The 20,373-nt window shown below is 46.3% G+C and overlaps 1 protein-coding gene across 1 annotated transcript in view; it reads left to right on the forward strand.

Moving 5' to 3' along the window:
- Window positions 1-6,343: 6,343 nt before the first annotated feature.
- The window catches only part of PIK3R5 (phosphoinositide-3-kinase regulatory subunit 5), a 53,424-nt gene continuing 39,394 nt past the window's right edge, over window positions 6,344-20,373 (forward strand). The window contains exon 1 of the mRNA XM_033139564.1: window positions 6,344-6,480. The gene's annotated coding sequence lies outside the window, so the exon portion shown is untranslated. The remainder of the gene's footprint in view (window positions 6,481-20,373) is intronic.

The following is a 20,373-nucleotide window of genomic DNA, read 5'->3' on the forward strand; positions in this document are numbered from 1 at the left end:
CCAAGGAGTAATTCCCTTGAGCCGACTTGTGGGTTATGGTGAGCAGACCATGCAAAGCTCTGCAGCTAGCAGTGCTGTACATTCAGGCCATGACTTCACAACTCACAGAACTGCATGCTTTCTAGAAGCTACAAGTTGCACAGGTTGAAGAATTAAGGGAAGTTCCTCTGCTGCTGCACACCACACAAGAGAAACACATGCAGACTGAATCAGATATTTTGGGACCTGGCACCAGTTACAATGTTAGGGAGTGGCCCTGAAAGCCCAAGAGCTGACCCCAGATCTCCTGCCTGTTCCCCCCTGTTTTAAAACTCCCCTTCTTTCTTTACAACTCTGCACCCTATACATTTGTGCAAATCTGCCATGGTCTGTGCCCTGAGTCCTTTAAGCACCTAGGAACATTCATCCTCAATGTGTCTTAAGTGTAAGCCTTACAGTGTTTTTCAACCTTTTTTGGGCAAAGGCACACTTGTTTCATGAAAAAAATCACGAGGCACACCACCATTAGAAAATGTTTAAAAAAATTAACTCTGTGCCTATATTGACTATATATAAAGTAATTCTCTTGAATAGGAATCAAATAAACACAAAGAAAGTATTTTATAATTACTTTATTATGAAATAGTAAGTAAACAGAAATTCTTCTCTCCGCTGCTGCGCACACTGTGCTTGGGCGGGAAGGAAGTCGGAAGATGATGTCAAAAAACCCACACACACCCCATACCCAGGACACAGTCCGGTGCCCGCAAAAGAAAAAAGATTTTTTTATGGAAAATTCCAAGAAAATACACGTCCTTAATAGTCTTAAGCCAATTTCAGGCTATGTTCACTTCACTTGCCAAACTGCACTCCCACTGAACCGCAAAAGGAGGGCTGCAACCATCATAAACGCAAGTTTCCAGCATCCATGCTGGCAGCTTATGGAGGGGGCGGGGAAGGGCCCACGTCAAAGCGACGGCAAGGAGGAAAATAATACTATTATACCGACACCCTGTATCAACGCAAAAGATTTCGCCTAGTTTTTCTGTCAATCTAATTGGATGTTATAGCCGAGATACTCAAAGCAATTAATAAAAAAAAAACCGCATAGGAAGCGCACTTCACATACTTCGGGGCACAAAAGTTTAAGCAGGCGCGTGTAGAAGGAGAAAGGGGGAGGCCGCCGCTCCCTTTATTAGAGGCTCCTGGAAAGCGCGCCAACGAGCAGGCAGCCGGCAGAGGAAGAGCAAGCAGCGGTAACTGCCCTTCACGCCCTCCGGCGCCGCTTCTCCGCCCTCGCACCGCCCTCCCTCTGCCGACGGCTCCGCCAAACGCACCGCCGCGGTGCCGCCCTCGCGGCTTCTTCCCTCGACCAGCCCACCCATCTCATCGCTGCCGAAGGCGAGCGAAGCAGCCCTGGGCGCCGCCATCTTTGGCGCCGCCTTCATTTTGCCCGCGCAGCGTCAGTAGCGCCGAAGGGCGGGAAAACAAACCCCGCCAGGTCCGGCCACAAGCCCCGTCTGCCGTTACCCCGAGGGGAGTCCCCTCCTAGGTGCCGCGAATTTAGCTAAGTGGGGCCTCGAAAAGAGCCAAAGAGAGGCGTCGCTGCGGTCTCTTCTCCACCCGCGCCACTCACCTCCACCGTAACGGCCATACCGCGACATCTTCACCCGAGTAGGGGGGGAAATCCCAACCGTCTCCACGACACACTAGGCAACATCTCGCGGCACACTAGTGTGCCGCGGAACAGTGGTTGAAAAACACTGGTGTAAGCAATGCAGATCAGAAGCATGGTATGCATTGGTGCAGCAGAGTAGACATGAAACACCACTACTTATTTTGCAGTAGGGACTATGACACCATCTCCTGTGGTGCTATTTACCAATCGTCCACATGCCATGCCGAATAAACAAGCTTTGCTCAGAGAGAGAGAGAGAGAGAGAGAGAGAATAAGCTAAGCAGAGGAAGAGGTAGGTTACATTGAACAAGCATGGCTAAGGGTTAGTCTGCCATTTTTATTTTGAAAAATTCCAAAGGCCTCTTATTATGAATGTCAAAAAAATAGTGAGTCGCACCAGAACCCTTCCTCAGGCTGGATGTTGAACAGGGTGGGAGGGAGAGGGAGAAAAAAGTACCGTAGCAATATCTGCATTGTTCATAAAAAGAGATCCCATCGATCAGATCAAAGGCCCATCAAGCCCAGCATCCTTTTATTGTTTTTTTTTTTCCAAATGCATATTTAACAAGGAAAAGAAGAAATAAAATTAAAGAACAGAGTGAGCGAACAGAAAATAATAATAATGAAACAATACTAACAATGACAGTAGACCACACCAGCACACAGATCTTAAATGAAACATAAGCTAATAATAAACCTTGCAGATATCCATACAAGATTGATGCCCATATGAAATACGTTTGAACGTTTCCAGAGCTGTGAGGTCCTCAGACTATTGCGTAATAAGACAGTGGGTAGTCATCCTTCCAGGCTCAACGTATCTTAGTCACCATAAGGGCTTGCACAATCCATGTAAGAAAAGCCCTCATTGACCGAATCAAAGGCCCCTGTAGTCCAGCACTCTGCTCTCACAGCAGCCAACCAGTTGCCTTTGGGAAGCCCACAAGCTGCAAGTGAGCACAACAGCACCCTCTCCTCCTCCTCATGATTCCCATCTACTGTCTCCACTGCTGGGGGCTGTTCATAGCCACCCTCACTAGAAGCCATTGCCTTATTCTCCACATATTTGTCTTACCCTCTTTTAAAGCTGTCCAAGGTGGTGACCACATCCACAGCACAAGATCATCTTTGCGTTGGAATGGTATGCCTCCTCCCTCCTTCTCTGACCTGGGGGCAAGAACCTTCAATTTGAGGAGGGGGGGCCACACACACACACACACACACACACACTGTACCTTTAAAGCACATCCTTTCCCCTCAAAGAATTCCGGGCCCTGTAGTTTGACCCCCTCGCAGGGTAAGCATTCCCAGCAACACTTCACCATAGAATCACAGAACGGAACCCACAGCAGGGTCAACTTGTCCAACCTCCTGGCAAGCAAACTACAGTACCCAGAATTCTTTGAGGGGAAAGGTAGAGCGTGTAGCGGCTGAGATAGCATCATTCAATCTTATGGCACCAAACCAAAAGCTCAAATGCTTTCCGGTGTCATCAAGGGACATTTGTTTTCAGGCTGCAGCAGTGCCGGATTTACGTATAAGCTAAACAAGCTATAGCTTGGGGGGGGGGGCGGGAATTGGATGTACATTTCCAAAATATAAGATAAAAAAACAAATAAAATAAAACCTACATACGGCAACAGTGTTTTGTGTTGTGTAGGCTCCTATGATGTAAGTAATGGGCCATGCCTGCTAGCCTGCTCCCTAAAATATCACTGGTTTGCTCATTTCTATATATAGGGTGCCTACATTCTGCATGGACTGGCTGCATGGCAACATGTGCAAATGGCTTTAGATACCTATTAGGTCCATAAATTACCATATAGCATATATTCAACACAAAAAACAGCACAATTTGTTGTTGACAAAGGACAGCTGGACATATAAAGGGCGCCATTACCTTGAGTAGCTTTGGGCCTCACCATAGCTGTCAAGTCTCCCTTTTTTGTGGGAAACTCCCTTATTCCAAGCCGTTTCCCGCTGCTATCCCTGATTTTTTATATCCCTTAAATTTCCCTTATTTCAAAGGGAATATTCCTCTCCCCAGGCACGTCTCTACCCTGTGGCGCCAGTGGCACAGGGAACCAGGGCTGGAGTGTCCGGGAAGGAGAGTTGGCGTCCGGGGAGAGCAGAGCTTCTCCCCCTCTGCAATCCTAGAGTGCCGCTGAGGGAGGAGGAGGAGCCAGAGAAGGAGGAGAGTCCACCACCCACCCACCTCCCCGCCCGCACAGCTGGAGGACCATGCTAGGGAAAGAGGCCACGCTTCCCAAACTTCCTGCCCCACGTTCCTCAACATCCGGCTGCCGAGCGTGCGCCAAGTGTGAGGAACGAGGAGAGAGCTGCATCAGAGACCCTTAAAAGTTCTCCTGGATCTGAAAGCGAGCTATCGTGCAGCGCAGGAGAAAAACACCGAGAGGTGGGCTCCGTGGGTTGCCCGTGAAGCCGCCTGGACCTTTAACTCCCACCCCACCCCACCCCCACCCCCGTGCACCTCTTTCTCTCTCCATCACACATCATCATCTTCGCAGGGACTACAAGAGCCGTGTGGCTCGTCCGGGGAAGGAGAGGGGGGGCAAAGCAGGCACAGACAGGAGGAGACGGCGAGGGAGGCTTTTTTTGATGGGGGTGATGTAGAGAGCTTTCTCTCCTTCCTCCGGTGGGTTTCTAAACCACACCCACACCCCTAGATTTGTTCCTCGTGAGTTCTGGCTCCTCTTTCTCTAGAAAAATAGCACTGGGAGGACATTAAGCATCATATTGTTTGGTCTACGTAGTAGGCAGATGACCAGAGGCCTGCCTTAAAAGGAGTGGTGAGGGACTTTGTTGTCCCAGTGTGGTTGCAACTCAATGTTCTTCTCTGAGGGGTTGTCCACACTGGAGTTTAATGGGAATTTAAGGTTGCTTATGTCTCTGTTATTTAGCAATGCCCTCATGATGCCCTTCCCCACTCAGCCCCTATCTCACACATTCTCACTTGTAAATCGGGTTTTCCCAATCTGAGAATAAGCCTAAAAGGGGGAACAGTGAACCCAGCCACCTTTTATTTACAGTCGCATAAGCACTACACTACAGCATGGCCTGCACCCAATCTTGTTTTTGTACAATCTTGTTTGTCCTCAGTAACCAAAATTATATTATCAACGTATACAAGCAGAAAAGTTGTTTTCCTTCATTTGCAAGGAATCATACAAAACAAAGTGGCACTAATAAAGAAACGTTCCAGTGTGGCAACAGAAAGCAAATAAAAATTCTTTTGCAGTTGATCAAAACTATCCAGCAATATCAAGTTATAGGGAAACTGGTGCTATTAACAGTAATCCTTCTAGTTGGTTAATTGGGTTGGCAACTTCCAGGCTGTGTGATGCTAATTATTTTCCCCAAAAGTTAAATGATAACTGATCAGAGGCAGCTACCGGAGAGCTATGAGATTCAGGTGAGGGTCAGATGACTTGTCAATCCCAGCAGGTATATAAGAGGGTCACATGACTTGTCACATGACTTGTCAATCCCAACAGGTATATAAGAGGACGACCCGGCCTGCCCAGGTCAAGCCCATCTCTTTCTATTCCCTTACGTTGTCGTCCACGGAGCACAACTATGCTGAAATTGACAAAGAGGCATGTGCCATTCCCTCTGATGCAGATCTGATATATATATTTGGGGGGTGGGGGGGGTTGCACATGTGCCCATCAAGCTGTGTGTGGGGATTATCCCTCTGTGTGTGGTGCTGTCAGGAGGGGGTCGTGCAAATGCTGCACGTGGGGAGCGGAGCACATTTCTTGCGCACGGGTGCCTGCCTGCAGAAGGGATTTGTGCTGTGGAGCTGTTGTGGAAAACGCCTATGTGGTTGTGTTGACAGGTGTGCAAAGGAGGGGTGCAGAAGCTAAAGCTATCTGTCTATATGGCCTTTCCAAAGGCCAGGTTGTGCAGTCAGCTGGGGCCTGTAAAAAGCCAGGCCGGGAGCCACCTTAAGTTGAGGGTGCATAATAGGCCTTGTGGTGCATCATGTGATTCTGTTCAGTTGAACCTCTGGTTACAAAGTTGACATTTTTTTTAGCAATGCCCCCCTAGTGAGCCTTCTTTTGTTCACTTCTTTTTATTTCGAGGCAGTGCGCACCTATGTTTGTGGAGCTGCAAACCTTTCCAGTCATGTGTTACTCCAGTCAAATCCCACATATGAATGTGGGGAAAGATGATGGTGTGTTGCCTGGTGTAAATTAATTTGTAGCCTGGGGGGATTACCATGGCGTGGACTGTCCCTGAGAACCGTAGACTGTCCCCCGGGACAGGTGAGGGTGCAGCGCTACCGACCAAGGAGAGAGGGCAACGCCAGCGGACTCAGTGGGGCTGACTTCCGAGTCAAGCGCGCCTCAGACTGTGGCGACCAGCCTTCTTCATAAGAAGCCCGGACGCTACATCACTTCACCCTCTGACATTTTGAAATCAGCGGCGGGAAATGAGGAAGTAAAGGGCGGGTTTACTTGGTTGGGGGAAGGCGGCGGAGATAGCGACCGAGTCGGTCAACAAACAACGCCTCGCGCCTCAGCCCCGCTCCTGCCCGCCGGCCGCTTTGAGGGAGCCCGGCTGGCTTCCTCCGCCCGCCACCTGGCCCGGGGAAGGGGCGGGGCCAGCCTGGGGCGGCTGCTTCGCGCCTCTTCCCTCAGCTGAGCAGCAGCTCGACGTCTGCAGAGTGTTGCTCGCGGCGGGACGGCGATGGCGAGGGCTGCCCCGGGCGCCGCGGCGCGGAGGACTTGAAGCGCCGCCACTGCTGCTAGGCTGCCGCCGAGGATGGGCGAGACGCAGGGAGGAGGCGCCCAGAGCAGGTCGGTCGTCGGGGGGCGTCGTCGCAGCACTGAGCTGGGGCTTGGAGAGCTCGCGGCTGCTCCAAAGTGGCGGGAGGGGCTCGCGTCCCGGTGTCTCTTAGCTTCGTGACCAGGCTTCGTTGGGAGGGGGCCCGGGGGGGGGCGTTTGGCTGGCTCCGAGGCGGACTGAGAAGCCCGGCGGATGTCAGTGGTGAAGCTTCATCCTGACTGAGGTTGCCTGGGCAAGGCGTCTCCGTTTCAGAAACGCGTCCTGTTGGTTCGGGGCCACACGGATGCCGCCTCTGCTTTGGGAAGGGAGCGTAGAGGCCATCGAGTGGAGCCCCGGTTCGGTGAGGAAATCTTGCAACATCCCTGGTCCTCCTCCAGAATTCTGATGAAGCCCCTCTTTGTGTGTGTGTGTGTGTGTGTGAGAGAGAGAGAGAGAGAGGGAGAGATTTGAGGGTGGGTGGGTGAGTGGGAATATAAAATGGATAATTTCACCAGTGAGCGTTGCCTCGTGCCATTTCTTGGAAACGAATAACGGGGAATGGACTGGGGGGGGGGGCGACCCGCTTGACGTACTTCCCTGCGAACCCAAGAGAGGACTTGCTTCTCTTGGGTTTCCCGGAGCCCTTCAAGAACGTTCGGCAACTTTAGCTGCCTTGACGCGTGTGTGCATGGTAAGCTAGAAGTGTGCATCTACGGAGTTGGGGAGGGGAAATGGGTCATGGTCAGGGTGTGAATCCTGCACCAGTTCAATCCAATTTCTATGTCAAGGAATGCGGACACGGATAAAGCTTGCACATTGAGCCCACGGGAACAACTTTTTAATTTTTTAAAATATACATTTCGCACCATTTTGCTGTGTTTACTGCTTTGCATCGTTTTATTCCGGTTAGGGAGGAAGGAGCTATTCAAGGCACGGAGGGCGTCCTCCCCACAACTACCGGAACTGTTTTTCAGCCCCTCCCCTCCGGCTGAAATGTCCCCTTCTGAGATTTCTGTAGTTTGTTGCAAACCTTACGTTTGTAAGGACTAGAAACTTGTAAGAGCGCTCTCTTTTTAAAAGAAAGATCCTAGAGAAACTGAATCTTGTTCCCAATACCAGAATCCAAGTTTTCCCCTCCTGCACTCCAGAATTACAGCCCTGATGAGAGCCCAGCAAACTATATTCAGCACTTCCTTCATTTTCCTCTTCTAGCTCTCAGCCTCCCCTCCCCTCATGTGTTGCAAAATCAACCTGGGGCATATTTCGGGGGAGAGGGGGAATCCTAAATAATACATTGCTTCCGGTAAACTGTAACCAAATGTGTATTTATTTGTCAGTAGAGGTGCAAGGAAAAATATGGAAGGTTCAGGCTACTTCATACTCTGCATTTTGTACACACTAGACCTTTAAAGCACACCCACACACCCCTGAAGAATCCTGGGAACTGTAGTTTAAGGGTGTTGGGAATTATAGCTCTATGAGTGGCAAACTACATTTGCCAAGATTATTTTCTGCTGGGAAGGGAAGTACTTTGAATGTGCTTTAAAGGTATACTATGTCTACACAGCTTCTAGAACTGTGATTGGTGCGGATGTGTACTTTCTCATCTGGGGTGAACGACCACCTGGTTATTTCCTCTTTCCATTATACCAGGAACTGATGTCCTACCAAATGCCACTGGGCTGCTACAACTCAGGGGATCCCTGACCAGTGGCTGTGCTGGCTGGGGCGGATTGGAATTGGAGTCCAACAGTATCTGAAAAGCCGCACCCACACCTGCGTTACATGCCTCAGGAAGTTGGTGCTGGCGGTGACTTCCAGTGTGGACACTAACAGTGCAATCCTATGCATGTCTACTCAGGTGTGAGACTCAATGTTTGTCACTTGGGCTTACTCCGGGTGTGTGTATCTATTGGTTCCTAACAGTGTAGCCGGGTTTACTTCCAGATAAGTGGGTTAAGGATTGCACTCTTAAGTCCCCTAACCTCACTTTGGCAATTATTTATCATTGGGGCAGTATATGAGCACATTGCTTATTCCCAGGCTGATGGACATGTCTGAAAATAACATGATGTGGACTTTGAAGAATCTGATGGTATTCAATATTAACACATACTTGTTAATGTATCTGCGTGGTAAAAAGATAATTACTTCTTTACTTTGTAGAGATGCTGATTATGTTTCTTATATTTGCCCCCGTCCCCACTTTGCCATACAGTGCTGGGTGTTGTTGTTGTTGTTGTTGTTGTTGTTGTTTTGCAGTATGATAATAATTATTGTGGGAATTGGCCTTGCCAATTTAGTCAATTGGTTGGTGTAAAAACACAGAAGCACTCTTGAATGTGGATTGCATTAGCCAGTCTGTTCCTGGGTGCCCAGAGCTTGGTTTGCTCTTGCAGCTTGCTTAAGAGGTTGTGAAATGCAGTGTTGTTTTCTGGTCACAAGTGCTTTGTCTAAATTCCACATTCATTGTCTTCCACTGTTAGCCTGCCCATTCCCCTCAGCTCCTTATCTTGTTTTATCAATCCTCCTCCACAGCTCAGTTGTTTGACTAATTTGAAATATAATCAAATGATCATTGATGGGTTGTAAACCACATGGATACCTGACCTTAAATTCCAGGAGAGGTGCCATTCCCCCCCCCCCTCCCAAGACTTTGCTTCTAGTTTTTACTGCCTAACTCTTCAGGAGTTCACATTCTCATCCTGAGATACAGCTTGCTTTGCTCGTTTAAATACTGTATTTTATTGTGCATTTGAAATATCGGTCAGGGTCATGTCTTCAAACTTATTTTCACGTAGCCATGGCAAGGATACTTTATTATTATTACTGTTATTCTAGATCGTCTTGTATCCACTGATCTGTCCAGTTTTGGAATGTGACACCAACAAAGGATCTATTTGCATCATTGAGGCTACAAAGCTATGCATTCCTTCTCTGGATGTGTTGTTGTTGTTGTTCAGTCGTTCAGTCATGTCCGACTCTTGATGTAAGTCCCACTGAACATAGTAGGACTTACTTCCAAGTAAACATGGACAGGCTTGTGCTGCATATGTGTTAACTAGAAGTGAAATGCGTTTAAGAAACAAACTCTAACAACAGTTTTAGATGCTACAGTTTGAAGGTTGGAAGGTTCTTCCCCACTGAGGCTCACTTGGCACAAGCATTACTACTTTCTGGAAGGCTGAGGCCATTCTCTGCTCCTACACATTTGGTGGTATGTGACAGGCTACACACTGAGTGTGAATTGATTTAATGCTGGTGATGTCTTGCAGGTTTCTTTTTTATTTTTGGTGTTGCATATTTTATTGTTATGGTTGTCAGTTTCTTTTTGTGAGTTGACGTAGAACTAATTTTGTGTAAGGGGCCTTCAAAATCACGTTAGATAAATGATACAGTCAAGCTTTGAATTTGGGCTTCCTTGTTTAAGGCGTTTGCCATTTCAAACGCTTATGGACTGATGCTACTATCCTTTTATATATATATATAAAATCAATACTAGTTTCAATTACAGTGTGGCTTTATATGAAGATTTGGTACCACAGAAGAGGCTGTGAGTTTCTGTAGTAGCTAAAAGTGGAGCTTTCATTAAGAAACGAGAACTCCGGAGGGTACGCTGCTTTCATAATGAGACAGTTTTCTACACTGCCATTATGGTGCTAAAGAACCCAGCTGCCAACTGCTACTTTGGTAGCACAATTCTCCCCGCCCCCACTTCACCCCTTCCTAGTTCTAGTGTCCTCTATGAAGCCTTGTTGGTAAAACACATGTTCTGCTTCCCCCGCCCCGCCCCCCCTTTTAGCAAATAGGAAATGTACAGAATACCCTTGGAAGTGAACGAATGAAATCAATTTTCTAAATGCTTTTTAGATCTTTAATTTTGTCTGCTTTTTGCAATACATATGTTCCCCCTGTAAGTAAAGAAGAATGTGGATGTGGGGAGGGGGGACGACGACGACGGGCGGACGAACATCCACTATTCCCTAAATGAAAATAGTTTTGAAGTCCAAAGAAAGGCTTAAGTCTCAAAGGAGTCAAAGCCGTACATACCCTTCTGAGAACAGTCATTGGGAACAAAAGCTTCATTCATTTTAGAGTTGAGTTGGATGAACATATGACGTGTGTTGATTTATGTCTTAATCTTGACTACCTTGAGCTCTAGTGTGTGTTGGAAAACCTTTTACAATTTTCACCTAAATGAGTGCACAGGCTAAACGATTGCCCATATGAAGCAGAAAAAGTGGTCTTAAAGCAAGAGAATCTTAACATGATGCTGACACTCCACACAAAGTTGTCTCCTCCTGGTTTCCAGTGCCTCATCTCCCATTTATTTTTCTCTCTCCTACCACAGCCATACATGAAACTGTACATTCATGTTGGATCCCTCTTCCCCAAATGCTCCATGCTGCAGTCACTTTGTGTGTCAAAAGTCTGCAGACTTTGTGTTGCAGGGGGAAATGATCTAATTGGCTGCTCACAGCATTGTTTTCTCTTTGGATGTTTATTTCTCCTTCCTTACCTCTTTATCACAGAATCATAGAGTTGGAAGGGAACACAAAGATAATCTAGTCTATGCAGGAATCTTTTGTCCAAGGTGGGGCTTGAACTCAAAATCCTGAGATTAAAAGTCTCATGCTCTGCCAGCTGAGCTACCTCCCATCACTCCTGAACCATCTAGTCTCTGCACCTTGAATTGAATCTGGCTGCCTGAATACAGCAGGCATCTTATTCATGCAACTTGGGAGCAGGTCCATCACTATGTGACTTAACTGTGAGGAAACCTTGTGGGAAGGAGCTGTGAAACTCAATGGACATCGGGAATGTCCTCTACTCACCTGCTTGTCCTATATATTTAAGAACAAAAACCAATGGAGCAAAAAAACTTCCAGAGCACTGCTACAGATGATTGTGTACATTGTCTCTTCTGCTCTATCACATCTTCATTTTGTAAACTCTCAATTATGACTTTCAAGTTACGGTGTTATAAATCTTTCAAAATGCCTCCCATTGTTTTTGCTTGATGTTGACTGTTCCCTTGAGGAGTTATTCCAAGTCACCAGCATAGTATATCTATTTAGATTGTATCCTGGATCTGGAACTTTGTGTAAACAAAACAAGCATCCTTCCAGGTGCCACTTCCTTCTATTTCCTCTATTGTTTTTAGCCATCTGCATTCATGAAACATGTTGGCTGTTTTTTTAAAAACGGTTCACATGTATTGATACAATAGTTTGCCTTGTACTCCTGGTGTTTGTCAATTCATAGGAGAGCAGATCTGGGATTTACACAGGCCAGGCTCCAGACCCTGGCCCAAGACATTCTCCTATCTGTGGTGAAGCAACCAAGTTATTTCACATCCTAAAATCAAGGTGCAGAGTCTCCAAAACTGGTCAAGGTATTTTGGCACCTGAGACAGAATATCCCACAATTGGCTCCCTCTTTCCATGAGAGCAGAAATGAAAAAAATACCTCATCTGTACTGTAGGTTTAAAGCAGAAGCATACCATTTTAAATAGTCATGGCTTTCACCAAATAATCCTGGGAAGTGCAGTTTGATAATAATAATAATAACAGCAACAACAATAATTTTATTATATATATGGCTGGGTTTTCCCAGTCACTCTGGGCAGTTTACAGCACATATAAAAACATAATAAAAACATTAAGGATGCTAGAAGTTCTTAGGAAACCCCCTAATTAACCACAGTTCCCAGGAAATTTCAGGGAAACCTTGACTGATTAAAGTGGTACAATACTGCTTTAAATGTATAGTGCAGATGGGGCCAATAATAAATAACAATTCACTGGGTTTATTATTATTATTATTTTATTATTTTATTTAGTTATTTACTTCAAATTAGTTGCCTTGCTCTGTCTAATGGTAGAGTTGTCCCTGTCAGGGTCTACAATATGATATAATGCAGTAGTGCACTATATAAATCACGTCTTGAGGCAAGAAACATTTTTTGTCTATTTTTGTGCCACTAAACAAGGGCACATACTCGTGTCCTGCCACCTTCAAAAGAGCCAACAGTGAACAACACCCTGTAGAGAAAAATTATTTGCAAGACACCTGCTGCCTGATACTGTTGTACAGCTTTTATTCCCCTATTTTTTCCCCAAGTCAGTGATGAAAAGCAATCTTGTGGGGCTACTAAATTGGGGCCTCATTGCAAAGATAAAAGGCTCCACCCCCTTCTTCCTCTGGACATTATGCAGGGTGTAGAGAAAGTGGATAGGGAAAAGGGTCCCCCCCCCCACCTCTGATAAGGCTAGAACTTGGAAGTGGCAGACTTTGGACTTAAACATTTCAGTGGTGTCCTGTGCAATGGTGCCAAAATTTGGTGCTCCCCTTCCTTTTGCCTTCAATTGCTAGTCATTGTTGCAGTGCCCCCTACGGTGCCCTCTCAGCTCGGTGACCACCAGTGTGGGCAAACTGGTTGCGCTTCCCTAAATCTGCCTCTGAACTCAGGTACATCCAATGTTGGAAGGTTCAGCTACAGCTGGGCGAAAAAACTTTGCCTGAAACCCCAAAGAGCTTCTGCAAACCAGCACCGAGCTAGACAGACCAGTGATCTGGCTTGGTATAATATGGCTTCCTATGACCAGGAATAGCTGTGGCCCTTCAGATGTTGTTGGACTATAACTCTTCATGATCTGAGTGCAATAGCACACGGAGAGCTGGTGGTTAGCCAGCCCCATCTTGTTCTTTAGCTAATCCCCATGGCCATGCTTCTCCTCTCACAGTATCTGCTAATACATGGGGGCCTGAGATGCAGGCTGTGTAATAAAACACTGTGATGTTTTTGCCCATGCTTGGTAATTGTGTTACTCACACAGGGTTGAGAATGGTGAACTGGACCAGACTCATTACTTTGCATTGGTAGAATTGTTTATATCTTTAAGTAGCTGGACTTTCATCTTCTTTTGCAGAGCTGTGGAAATGACCTGCCAGCCAATAGATTGAGGTAGAATAGTAGTTAATAGTTGAGCTATAGGTCAAACTTTAGGCTTTCTACCTAGAGGTTCATGCAAAGTTCAAGAACCAAGAGGAGTGGATGCTGATTAGAAGAGGCAAGACAACAGCTGTAAAGCCAGTAAATAATGGGAGGTGAAGCATGCATGTTTAAAAGGCCCGAGCCCTTGACCCATGGGTTGCTACTATACCCAACATAGAAGAATGGAGGTGATGAAATGCAATGGAAAAGAACAGGAGGGGAGGCAACCACTTAATCCTACGGTAAGTGGTGCTCAGGACTTACGTAATGTGCAAGTGTTTTTTGGCTGATTGGGAACAGTGATCACAGTGCTATCAAATTCAGCACACTATATGCAGGTGATCAATGGCCAAGAAAGTCCAACACAGTCACATTTGACCTCTAAAGAGGAAACTTCCCCCAAATGAGGGGTTTGATAAAAAGAAAGTTGAAAGGGAAAGTGAATAGGACCAACTCACTCTATAAAGCTGGGAGAAGTTGTTGTGTAAACTACCGTAATGGAAGCTCTGCTACTACTAGAATGCAAACTGCAGTTCAGGCAAGGTAGCACTAGGACTGAGAGAATGCCAGTGTGGTTCATGAACGAACTCCACATTAGGGACCATTAGGAAATGATTTTTTAAAATAAAAAAACTTATAATATCTTAAAGACTTAGTACAAATATATGGTGCACTTGGAATACTGTCTTAAGTTATGATCACTGGTGTTTGTGCATTGGGATGTACTTAATTTTTTAATAGGGTGGGCATCAGTGGCTATGTAAGCTGGATGTTTTATGTGAGGCAGGAGGTGAAGGGGATTTTTGCATATATCATGCAGTTTGGGGAAAGATTTGAGAAACATTTTCAGCATACTGAGAAATTACTTCATTCTGCCAGTGGTCTGGGGGTGGGGAAGTTCCCTTTTTTTATCCTACATCAAAACATGAAATCCTGTGACATTATGGTCATGAAGAAAATAGAAGTCTGGAGGAAGCATGGGTTTGCAAAATATAGGGATGTTTGCTAAAGACCTCTCTAAAAGTTCATTTAGGCCAGAGATGTGAAACTTGTGCCCCCCCCCCAATGCTGTTTCACTCCAAGTTCCATCAGCCCAACCAACATGGCCCATTGTCAGGGGTGATGGGAGTTATAGTCCAACAACATCTGGAGGGCCACAGGACCCCTGATCTAGGGAATGATATCTCAGATTTTCAAAACTCACCTGTGGATAGCTGATGCTGCTTTATAGAATGAGTACTGTCCAATTTGTTTTGCTGGTAACACAAATGCAAGAAAAGTGTCCTGGGAGCATTGCACTGAGGCTTTTAGCAATTGTGTGGGTGCTAGTGGGCCCCAGCAAGACAAAGAAAATCATGCTATCGGCTTATAAACACAAGATCATAATCTAACCACAAAGACATAGCAACCCACCACAAACAAAAATACACACTTTGCTGGCTTATAACTGCTCATGGTGATAGTACATATTTCTACGTGCAGAAATTAAGGTTTCGCCTACTGATACCCGCACATCTGCTTCCGTCCTTCTTATCTATGCACACATGCTTAATTTCTTGCTTTATGCTGCTTCTTCCATTGAGACATCTTACCATCCCCACCACCCTAATCTGCCTGGGATGAAAGGGTTTGAAGTTAATCAATGTTTTAATAGAACGTATTCACTGCTTTTCGCCAAAAGGTCCCAAAGTAGTTTCCCAGCATAATAAAAAAGTGCAAACCTCAAAGCAAAATAACCCAACAACAACAATTAAAATTCTACTTCCTCCTTTCAGTTCTCCTCTCCTGGGAAGGTCTTGGGGGAGAGATGTGAGCTCTTGCCATTCAATGTGGGTTGCTTCTACTCCAGGGTAGAATAGTTTTGCTTCATTCACTTACATCCACACAATGCCACTCTCCTATGGTGCCATCCTACATTTTCTCTGTGGCTCCTCCCCGTTTTGTCAAACCACAAAAAGTCTGACTTTCCCCACCCAGAAAAATGGAAGAGAAGTATGATCTCTGATGGTGTAGGTGCCTTCCATCTTTTTTAAAAGAGCAAGGGGTGGATGACAAGGGCAATGGCATTTTTGGGGAAAACTGAACCTATCACTGCTCATCACATATTTGTTATAATACTTCTGATGGGAGCCATTTTGTGACCTCATTTTTGTTCTCCCAAATGATTGCTAAAATGCTTTTCTGGCTATAACTTTTATTATTATTATTATTATTATTATTATTATTATTATTATTATTATTATTATTTATATGAAAGAGAGGCATAACACTATAACACCATCATGCTATATATAGCACAGGGCCAGGCAGCCCATGAAATGAGGTGATACAGTTGATCTGGCCTCCTCGTTTCTCTCCCACCCATTTCCTTCGCCTCAGCCCACCTTCTCTACAGCTGTCCATGCCCTCTGCCAGGTGGGTGCAGAGAAGGCGGTGGGGTGGCAGCAGGGAGCTATGGAAGAAGAGGTGGCATTTTTCTGGTTTGCCCGGGGGGGGACAAAACATCCCGCGCCAGCCCTGCTACAGCATTATTATAGTATGTGCCATTAGACTATAGCAGCGGTGGCCAACTCCCAAGAGACTGTGATCTACTTACAGAGTTAAAAACTGGCAGTGATCTACCCCCTTTTGGGGGGTTCAGGTCAAAGTTGTTGAGCTTTTTTTGGGGAGGAGGAAAGCCCCGTTTTTTTTGGCATTTAGGACAAAGTTGTTGATCTACCTGTTGGACGTGCCTGGACTTATAGCATCATAGCAGTATGGTTATAGCAACCCCAAACCTCCTTCATTTAAAAAAGCCAGAAAAGTGTGTTAGTGATCATTATTAAAACATTTATTTACAAGAAAAACAAGCTCATAAAATGACAGCCACCACCAGGGTTATAGTGAGTGTTCTCTGAACTGCAAATGGCCTTGTCCACAGCAGCCAGGGCATTCCCACTGGTATGGGAAGTATACATAGAAAAAGTTCAACACTCCTGAGAGTGTGGAGAGTCAACTGCAATACCACTTGCAGATCACAGCAGAGGAGCGGGTGTCTGGGTAGCATTAGGAGTCCCCTGTTTGGAAGCAGGCTTAGTCTGTTAATAGCAAGATGTAAGAAACTATTCACATGACATCAAACACTTATCCTTGAGTCATCCTACATTATGGGGAACTGCCTTCTTCATGGTAACCCTCGTGGTATTCTCTGTTATGGCTGCTTTAAAGAATGTTGGAGAAGTGAGAGACTCCTTTCGTTTATGACAACAGCCTCACTTCCTTTCTCCTACCTGCCACACACACGCTCCCAAATGTTGGGTGTCCAGATGCTTCTATTGGCAATAAAGCCACCAGTGTATCTGATCTTGGAACCAATGGTAGCATGGTTGCTCCTGGAATTAAGAACAGGCCTTTGTGATGATGACTAAATGTCTCCACAGGCAGGTGCAGGGAATGGGGCTGTGGCATAACAATGACTGTGCTTCATAGGTTCTGTGGATTAGCTGCACTTAAGCCTCCAGCGTATTTGTCATGCTCCCTGCAGGGTCATGTGTGTGCCTGTGTGCGTATTAGGTATACAGCCTTTACAGCTGAAAAGCATTTTAGCAATATTGAAAAATAAGAAGCAACCTGGAAATTCCATGTTGGAGATGAAAATATCTAAAAGCTCAATCTGTGTAATATTCTCACTCTTTCTGGTCCCCTCCCTTTGGCTACTTCTGCTTTTACTCTTTCTGCAAACCAGTTTCCACTTTTGCCTTGGGATGCAGGTCTCTGAAATCTCTCTAGTGGCTGCTGTTAAGGATGTGGCCACCCACATCTCCTGTATCCTAGAATAGTGCCAGATTATCCTCAAAGGTAGGTGGTTGTGGCTTTGGAGCACTTAGGATGGGAGCTTGTGCCAACCCTAGAAACATTTCCAAGGCCGCTGAAGCTGGGGGGGGGGTGTTCATGGCGTCTTATCACCACTGCGATGTGGAGGTGGGAAGAGTTGGGCCCGCATTTTCCTTATTGACAGTATGTGTTCATGCCATTTGCACAACTGCAACATTCGGCGATAGTGATATCAAAAAGGAAGGGAAATTGTGTTTTCCTGTAAAAAAGCACTGAGGTTTCCCCCCCCCCCGCAATGATGGTGTGGTCTCCCACAGCAATAGAATGACAGGTGTGCTTTTTGGAGGGAGAATGTCTGGATCATCTCCAGTAACAGATTAATTGCTAAGCTCTGCTTCTTTACACTATGATACTGAAGTCAGTAAAATCTTTTCACTTCATCACCATGATGCTGAATGTGCTCTGTGATACAGAAGTGCAGCATGTAGAATTTGGTGCATCCAGTCTTGGCTGGTTCATAAGGAGTGAGACTGGTAATGTCTGGTGTGCGTGCGTGTGTGTGTGTATTTTACATACACTCTGTTGTTCTTAAAAGTTTCGAACCAAAAGTTCAGCAGAACATTAACAGAAACAAAATGACATATTTATTTATATACCACCCTTCAGTAAAGAATTGCATTACTTAAACAAGTTGTAGAATCAGGGGCGTCGCAAGGGGGGGCGGAGGGGGCGGGGGGCCCGGGCAGTGCCCCTGCTGGGGGTGAAACATCGGCTGGCGGCCCCGCCCACTGGGGTTTTTTAAAAACTTGTTTTATTATTATTATTTTTTAAAATTCTTTTTAGGCTATTTTCGGCACTGCCGGGGTGGAGCCCCAGGGGCGGCCAGCGAGGAGGGGTGTCGCCCCCCCTCGCTGGCCGCCCCAGCGGCTCCGCCCCAGCAGCGCTGAAAATAGCCCCCCCTTCCAGCGGCTGAGCTCGGCATGGAGGCAAGGGGCGGGCCAGCGAGGTGGGGCGCCACCCCCTCCCCGCTGGACCGCCCCTTGCCTCTTTGCTGAGCTCCGCTGCTGGCTGGCTTGCGGAGCCGGGGCATGGAGAGGGGCGGGCCAGCGAGGAGGGACACCCCTCCTCGCTGGCCTGCCCCTCTCCCTGCCCCAACCTGCACTCCGCCAAGGGAGCCTGGGCGGCGGATTCGGGAGTCTTTGCAGCCCCCAAAGACTCCTGAATCCGCCACCCAGCACCCCTTCATGCCGCGGCTGCTCCCGGCAGCCAAGGGGCTAAGAATGCCCCTGATAGAATCTAGCTGCATTTGGTACAAAATCTGGGCTGTTCAGGTGCAAAAATGATTAAAAGCGCTGTGTACAGAATCTCTCACAGTTTGTGAGCTACCTTTGTACGTCTGTGCTTTCCTCTATCTAACTGAAGATGAACATGTACTACACAAGAAAGAGTCATCTCCACATAGTTCATGTATGTGTCAGTTTTGCATGCCTTGTGCAATTGCGGATTTCTGAGATGTCATACCTTCCACCACTTCATGGATCTAAAATGGGGAACTCTTGTAGCACTTACCCTACTTCCACCTATACCGTAGGTTGTATTAATTTATTCTGCAATAATATGTGCAGTAGAGTCAAACACTTGACAAGGTGAGAAAGATCAACCGACTGGTGACATGTTGGTCAAATGGTGGTCAAGTATTCTTACTGAAATACATCTGCATTACTTTCGTGCAAGCTCTTAGCATGTGTGCTAAGAACGGATATAAGCATAAATGAAACAAATTGTAATTGGGAATAAAAGCATAGATAAGGCAATGCCTCAGAAGATTTTGTTTCAGGAATAGCGAACATGGGGTTGTAAGTACCTAACCTTTACTCAGAGTAGACCCATTGAAATTAATGGATTGAATACAACCCAGGATCCTCTCCAGATGTTATGACCAATAGCCAGAGTTGGGAACGTCTTAAGGAGTAGATCACTCTGTTTGAGTCCTCTGTGTTGAGTTAATGGGTAATAGTGATTTTGTGATTGCTGGTGTGCTGCTGTTCAACCCGACAACTTTCAGATTATGACAGTAAATTATTAAACACATTTCTTCATCCTTTCCTGTTCCCCCAAATCCAGCTATAGGTTTTGGAACTTGTATTGGTACTTAATCAACCAGCCTCTTTTCCATATATTGAGACTGGGCACTCATAATTCACAGTTGCTTCTTAGGTTCCCTTCCCTTGAAGTGCTGCAGAATGAAAAGAAGTCAAATCTGCCACAGAACACATGATGCTTGTACAGTAGAACTTAATCCGGGACTTGGGCTGCACATAGTTATGAATGGAGAATGTTTATTGGAAACCAATTGAGAAAGTGAACTTTGCTGTCAGCAGAGTTGGTGCACTGGAAATGAAAAGCAGAAGTGGGGAGAAAAAGAGGAACTGAATGGGCAAAATGTTAAATTATCATTTGGTTGATGCTGTTGGATTCCCCCAGCCCACCCTGCTTCCATTCCATACACAAACAAACACACTTCCCTCCTGTCTATTTGTACAGAGAATAATGCTGATTGTTCTAGGAGATGCCCGAGTCTAGCAGAAGATAGCATCCAGAATAGATAGAACCTGGATCAGAGCTGAATCTGTAGATACACACGCTTGATGGGAAGTATTATAGGAGAAGATGCTTAGATAATGTGGACCTAGACCATTTAAGGCATTGTAAGTTTAAAACCAAAAGGGACGAGGGTGGCGCTGTGGGTTAAACCACAGAGCCTAGGGCTTGCTGATCAGAAGGTCGGCGGTTCGAATCCCCGCGACGGGGTGAGCTCCCGTTGCTCGGTCCCAGCTCCTGCCCACCTAGCAGTGTGAAAGCATGTCAAAGTGCAAGTAGATAAATAGGTACCGCTCTGGCAGGAAGGTAAACGGTGTTTCCGTGCACTGCTCTGGTTCACCAGAAGCGGCTTAGTCATACTGGCTGCCATGACCCGGAAGCTGTACGCCGGCTCCCTCGGCCAGTAACACGAGATGAGCACCGCAACCCCAGAGTCGGACACGACTGGACCTAATGGTCAGGGGTCCCTTTACCTTTACCTTTAAGTTTAAAACCAAGTACTGTACCTTGCAT

Source organism: Lacerta agilis, chromosome 2 (genome assembly GCF_009819535.1).
Source record: "Lacerta agilis isolate rLacAgi1 chromosome 2, rLacAgi1.pri, whole genome shotgun sequence".
Classification (NCBI taxonomy): Eukaryota; Metazoa; Chordata; class Lepidosauria; order Squamata; family Lacertidae; genus Lacerta; species Lacerta agilis.